Source organism: Piliocolobus tephrosceles, unplaced genomic scaffold (assembly GCF_002776525.5).
Source record: "Piliocolobus tephrosceles isolate RC106 unplaced genomic scaffold, ASM277652v3 unscaffolded_20525, whole genome shotgun sequence".
Classification (NCBI taxonomy): Eukaryota; Metazoa; Chordata; class Mammalia; order Primates; family Cercopithecidae; genus Piliocolobus; species Piliocolobus tephrosceles.
The window spans coordinates 1-6,787 of NW_022302672.1; the positions used below are offsets into that span (position 1 = coordinate 1).

Consider the following 6,787-nt stretch of genomic DNA (forward strand, 5'->3'; position numbering starts at 1 on the left):
TCCACGGGCCAGGCCAGGTACAAAACCATCTCACAGGTGTCCTCCCTTGCAATGTTCCCTGAACTATTGACAGAGTGTGACTCCCCAGACATCCACTCCCATTTTCAATGCATGTTTGGCTCAAACTCACCATTCCTGGGTTGGGATGCTGCCTCCCAGACCTCCACCTTCACCCTCCCATCTCCCCCCCAGGCGCCTCCTCCACATGGGGGACACCCAAGGGATGTCGCTAAGACCCAGGCCTGGCCTGTCCCTCTTCAAGACGGCTCCCAGGGCCAAGGACAAAGTCCAAGATGCAGCAGTCCATTCCCTCACTGCCCCACCCCACACACGGAGCAGGGGCGTGAAAAGGCCCTGAGTCACCGCAACTGCTCATCCAATGCCCCCCGGCCCAGCCGAACACTGGACTCTGTGCTGGGTGCATGGCTGAGCCTAACATCCTCGGCTCCCAGTCTGAGGGACCTGGGACTGAACACTGACCACAAAGGCGGCCCAGGCTGTGGCAGAGGGAAGCCCAGGAGGCCCCTGACTCCGCCGGGGGTGGGAGGCAAGGGCTTCCTGAAGGGGTGGGGCTGCCTAACTACACAGGAAGCAGCCAGCAAAAGCATATGACTCTGCGTGTGCCTGTGCGTGTTTGTGTGCCTGACTGTGCGTGTCTGTGCGTGTGCCTGTGTCTGTGTGCATTTGCGTGTGCATTTCCATGTGCCTGTAGTGTGTGCAGCAGCTAGTGAGTGGCAGGCTGAGCCAGGACACACCTAATCCACCCTATTCCAGGGCTCACTCATGTGTAGACTAAAGGGGACCCCATTTTAGAGGCAATCGACAAGGATGCCCATTTACCCTGCCTCTCCGCCAGCCTTCCAGGCCCCATCCAGCCCAGCTTTCTCTCCCACTCCTCTGGGCCCCGGGTCCAGAGCCTCCTATACAAGGAGGAGGGTGTGGCCTTGGAAAGACAGCCGCCCTTGGGGAATTCCGAGGGGGCCTCCCTGTGGGAAGCTGGCCTGGGCTGACAGCACCTTCACGAGGAGTCCCGGAGGGCTGTGCTCGAGAAGGAGGTGAAGGAGGCCTCTGCCCCTCGCCCCCAACCATGGGCTCTCAGGTACTACTTGGCCGTTTCCTTCCTCTTGGGCAGGTGGGGTGGGCGGCAGGCTTGACCAAGAGAGATAAAGGGCCACTTCTGGGAGGCCCGTCCCTTGGTCCCAGGCGACACCCTGAGCGGTGAGCAGCGTCCCTCTGGGCCTGACACCTGGCACCCCCCTGTCTGGCTGGGACCCGGGAGGCCACAGGGACCGCTTTTGACCACCAGGTGTCGCCAGCACTGGTCGGGGGCCTCCCGGGCAGCCCCAGGCCTGTGGTGAGGGATACAGGGCGGGGTGTTAGGGCTGCACCAGTTCCTCATGTTGTTCTAAGGCCCCCAAGATCTTGGTCCCTGGACTAAAGCGCCCTGGCCCCTCAGCCCATAAGGATTACTGACACGGTGCCGGTGCAATGCGGAGGAGGGGCGGGTGCCTGCTGGGCAGAGGGTGGAGACACCCCAGGTCTGAGTCTGTTAGTCCCAGCTCTCCACCCCTGCAGGGCTGGGGGCAGACGGAGCACAGAACCTCCCCTCGAGACAGATCTGACCCAGCAAGGTCTCAGCCTGGCTGGCTGGGGCCCCACCCCACTGCACCTGCCGTGAGCTGGGGTTCCCCTGTCTGTGAACCCGATGGTAAGAGACCGGCCCCACCCCACCCTTCCTGGGTGATGTGAAGATTCCAGGTGTCTCGGGACTCCAGGAAGGAGTTGCTCTGTGCAGGCTGGCACCCTGGGCAGGCTTCCTAGAGGAGGCACCGGGATTTGGGTTGGATCTTGCATCGTGGATTCAATGTGAGGATGATGCCGTCCTCCAAAATGTCCTTCTCCCGACCCTGTTTTCTTTGTTAAATGTAACTTGACACTTGACTGTCAAGACTCAGTTTGGTGTCACCTCCTCCAGGAGGGTCCCCCTGACTACAATCCCCCTTCTTTACCCAGAAACCACCATTGCCCACTCGTGTGTCAGCCTCCCTGGTTGAGACTGAGTTCTTGAGGGTGGGGCCTGGCCAGCTTGGGAGCTGGGTTGTATCTGCTAACCTTGCCGGCTCCTCTAGCTGGGTGCAGAGCTCCAGGGAAGCCACTGGCCCATTCCTAAGGAAGGCGGGAACCCAGACCCCTGGGGTCTGGGTGGAGATTCCACTCCAAGGGGGCCAGGAACTCCCAGAGCCCTGCCCCTCCCCACCCACCTTCAGCCCTGTCCCTCCCCACCAACCTTCAGGTCGTAGACGATGATGTCACCGAGCACCAGGTACACCTTCATGTAGTAGAGGGTCTCCTCGTCAAACTCCAGCGGCGAGTTGCAGAGCTACAGGGCCGTGAGGTAGAAGTACTCTGCCAGCTTCCCATGGCCCAGCTGGTGGTGCAGGGCGGCCAGTCGTTAGTAGGCCACGCGCTCTTTCAGCTGGTCCCCTGGGGTGTAGGCCAAAGGGGCAGGTGTGAGGACGTGGCTCCCTGGGGCAGTCAGGCACAGGCCCCTCAGGAGCAGGTATACAGACCCCAGGCAGCACCTGGCTTGCCTCCAGGCACCTGCGGCCACCTGGGCAGCTGTGGCCAGTCCCTTCCAGGTTCCCAGACTCACTTTCCCATCTGTAAAGCAGAACTAATAAGGCCTGCCCCTGTCTACTGTGAGGCTTTGGCAAAGTCGGGCTTGGATGGCCCAGCTCTGTGCCTACACCTAGCCACCTGTCTTTGCTCACTGGTTTTAACCAGGGGAGCCCAAAAGCCATGCAGTCCAGGTGCTCCCGGGCACCCCGGCTCCATGCAAACGACAGACGTGACATCCGACTCCTCCCGGGTGTGTCACGATCAGCGCCCCTTACCTTGGGGAGTCACTGCGTGCCTGAGCTCCAGGTCCCCCCACAGTTGCGCAAACCCAGCTAGGCTGTCTCTGATGTCCTCCCCTTTGCAGGGCGAGTGCCGTGGAGCCTGCATTCAATGCATTCCCACACAGCTGCACACCTACTCTGTACTGGGCCCCAGGGCACAAGGCTCTGGGGCATGCGGCTTGCCCAGGGTTCCAGGGTTCCCTGTCTCTGGAGGAGGACAGACGATCCTGGCATAGCACCAGGGGATGCCCGGCCTTAAGGGGCAGGCTGCTGGAAGGGGAACTGGGATTTCATCAGCCAGAGAGTTGTGTGGTTGATGAGGGTGGAGAGGGCACAAGACAAAGGGAATGTGCCACTTGGCCTGGCACATACAGGGACCGCGATGCCTGGCATGTCTGGAAGGCAGAGGGCACACTGGGCGGCCCTTGTGATCAGTAGCCGGAAGACACAGAGGAAGCAGAGCTCAGCCAGGCAGGGAGCACTGTGCTACGTGACAGACCTCGGGCTGTGCCCCACCACCAGACAGAGAAGCCAGCTGGGCAGATCTGCCTGCCTGGACAGGAGACTGGGAAAATCCAGCAGCTGTTTCAGCTCCTGCCCTGCAGATATGGAAGCTCAGCTCTGGCAAAGTGTGGGTCCTGGCAGGGCGGGGGCTCAGGGGACTTACCCAGAGTGATGCTGACAGCTAGGGCCATGTGGGCAAATTCCAAGCCCTCCTGGGGCTCCTCCAGCATGGCCAGCAGTGCCACCGGCTTGTTGCACAGCTGCGGCTCCCCTTGGAGTTGCCCGTAGTCACTGCTAGGGGCAGGACCCGGTCCTACCACACAGGCAGGTGGGGTCAGGCTTCCCGCAGCACCCTCCTTGCCCAGCGCCACCCTCAGAGCTCAAATATGTGCTTGGAGCTTCCCACGCCCCAGTGCCCCCTGCACCTCCACAGAGCTCTGTGCTCTGGGATAACGCACAGTTCAGACACCCAAGTTGGGGGCTGAAGAGTCATCTGAGGCCCATCCAGCTACACCTGGCAGCCTCAGACCAGCCTCTCCCACCGGGGCACTGGGGGTCTGACTGGGGGTGGGGGGGGGAGCACTCTTCTCTGCTCTAGAAACACATTTGTCTGTGCCCAGAGCTGAGCCATACCGTGAGCTCTGAGGAAGGGAGAAGCCGGCCCCGTTTCGGGGTGCATGCAGATCTGGGACCTGGGTCTCCTACTGACATGCTGTGTGTCCTTTGACATGTCTCTGTGCCTCTCTGAGCCTCAGCTTCCTCATCTGGAAGATGGGGACAGGACTTCCTGCTCATGGTTGCTTGAGATCATCAGGTGCACAGGGCAGAGCCACTGTCATGTCCAGACCCGAGCGTTTGTCCCGGGCGGGGGCACGGTCAATATCATTCCCGGTGAGACCACTGGGAAACTAAGCATGTGCATGGCTGGCCCTGCCTCCAGGTGGGAGGCCTCTGCCCTGCCACACCTGTGCCTCAGCCTGCCTGGTGCCCTCCTGAGACCCACCCACATCAGCCCACAGGCCAGCTCACCTGGTAGAAGGACACGGATTTCTCCCGCTCCCAGGCCCCATTGAAGATGATGTCTCCAGCTGCCTCAAACAGCTCCAGCCCAGGTTGGAGTCGCCTGTGTACAGGACCACATTCTGTGCCACCTGAAAGGAGGCAGAAGTTCCCTCAAGACCCACACCTGGGAGGTGGCCACACCCACCTTCACCAGCCTCCTTTCTCTCACACATTGCAGGTACACCTGAGCATTTTTCAGACCTGTGCATTAGGGCTGCCCCACCACTGGCATGAGGACAATGAACTGATGCACCCGAGTGCCAGGAGGTGACTAAGCAGCTGCAGCCCAGGAGCCCGTCACCTGTGAATCCTACCACGAGGGCTAGCCCTAGCTCACCCCCCCTGCACTCAAACAGCCTCCGTGGCCCCCAGATTGCTGGGAACGCATCCCGTGGTTCCTTTCTGCGTTGCCACATCCCTGCCGCAGCTCAGGGCCGCATGTCAACAGTGTTTGTGGGTGGGCCTGGTCCCCTTTTGGCCATGAGCTCTTGATCCTTCTCCTCAGCTCAAGGAGGTATACAGCAGGTGCTCAATAATGAAAGCTTCACCAGGCTCGTGGGCTTCACAGTTTGTTCCAGATCACGCAGTTTGGGAAAGCCTCTGAAAACAGCCGCTATGATAGATTCATTTTGTAAGGAGATGTACCACGTGTCGCTTGGAGCAAGTTCTCCTGTGTGTTAACTGAGTGGTGCCATTATTTGAGCATGTGCTGTATACCAGCAGGTGCTAAGCACTGTGAGGGGCCACACATCTGCCCTCAGGGAGAAGATGCTGGCCACTGGGGGAGGATGTGAGGGAACCAGTTGGAGGGAGAGAAAAGGCACACAACAGGTGCTCAGCAGTGGCTTAGGAATGAGTAGATGGATGGATGGATGGGTGTGTGGATAGATGAATGCTTGGATGGATGGACAGATGGGTGGGTGTATGGTTGGAATGATGTCTGTATGTATGGGTGAGTAAATGTATGGATGGGTGGAGGATAGATGTATGTACATATGGATGGACAGATGGTGGATAGATGAATGTATGGATAAATAAATGGACACATGAATGGAGGGATGGATTAATAGATTGGTGGGTGGATGGATGAATGATGCATAGATGGAAGAATAGGTGAGTGGATGGATGGGTAAAAGGATGGATGGATGTTGGCTGGATGTATGAATAGATGGGTGGATGGATGGATGGAAGGATGAACAGGTGAATGGATAGATGATGGAAGAACGGTTGGATGAATGGACAGACGAACAGGTGGATGGATGGATAATAAAAGAATGGATAAATGATGAATGGACGGATGGATGAATGGAAAGATAAAGGGATGGATGGATGATGAATGAACGGAAGGATGAGCAGGCAAGTGGATGGATGAACAGGTGAATGGATGGATGGACGGGTGAATGGTTGGATCATGGATGGATGGAGGATGGATAGAGGGATGAACAGCTGAATGAATGCATGATGGATGGATAAACAGGTGAATGGATGGATGAAGAGATGAAGGATGGATGGATAGAAGAATAAACGGAAGGATGGATGGAGGATGGATGGATGGATAGAAGAATAAACAGATGGATAGATGCTTGAAAGATGGAAGGACGGATGAATGGAAGGACCCACAGTGGTATGCGAAGATGATGAAAGAATGGATGGATGGAAGGATGAACAGGTAAACAGATGACGGAAGGGTGAATGGATGGGTGGATGGACAGGTGAATGGATGGATACATGGGTGAATAGATAGATGATAAAAGAATGGATGAAGGATGGACGGATAAACGGATGGATGAAGGATGGAAGGATGGACAGGTAAACAGATGTTGGAAGGATAAATGGATGGATGGACAGAGTGAAGAGCACAGAGGCCCTCCTGCTTCCCTTGCCACTCACCTGGATGTACAGGTCCACCAGCTCGCTCTGCCGCAGGATGTAGTAGATCTTCCCTGCTTGCAGCCAGGCATGCACTGCCTCTTTCTTCTGGAGGTCAATGAGAATCCCCAGACGTTGTATGGTGTAGTCCAGAGTGGATCTGTAGGTCCTGGAATCAGACACAGGTGTCAGAACAAGGGCTCTCATCCTCCTGGAAGCAGTCTGCCTCCTCCCTTGGGTCTGGTGACAGATGAATCTGGAATGTGGGGACTGGGAACGGCCCTCTCGTGTGTGCAGTGTTCTGCCCTTCCCAGGCTGCTGGGAGGGCCAGGGTGAACACACACGGCATGGAAAAGATGAAGGACATCCTTCTGAGGGAATCGAGCATCATGCTGCCCTGTGGCAGGAGGAGTGTGCCAGCCCATCTCCCCTGCCTCCCAGACATGGCCTGT

The 6,787-nt window shown here is 57.7% G+C and overlaps 1 long non-coding RNA gene across 1 annotated transcript; it reads right to left on the reverse strand.

Annotated features, from left to right (window-relative positions):
- Positions 1-6: 6 nt before the first annotated feature.
- Positions 7-6,500, reverse strand: LOC111534126. The gene is made up of 5 exons (XR_003307700.1): positions 6,357-6,500; positions 4,434-4,555; positions 4,038-4,168; positions 3,568-3,717; positions 7-2,484 (listed from the first exon to the last, which is right to left on the reverse strand). It is a non-coding gene; the product is annotated as an uncharacterized LOC111534126 (long non-coding RNA).
- Positions 6,501-6,787: the final 287 nt, after the last annotated feature.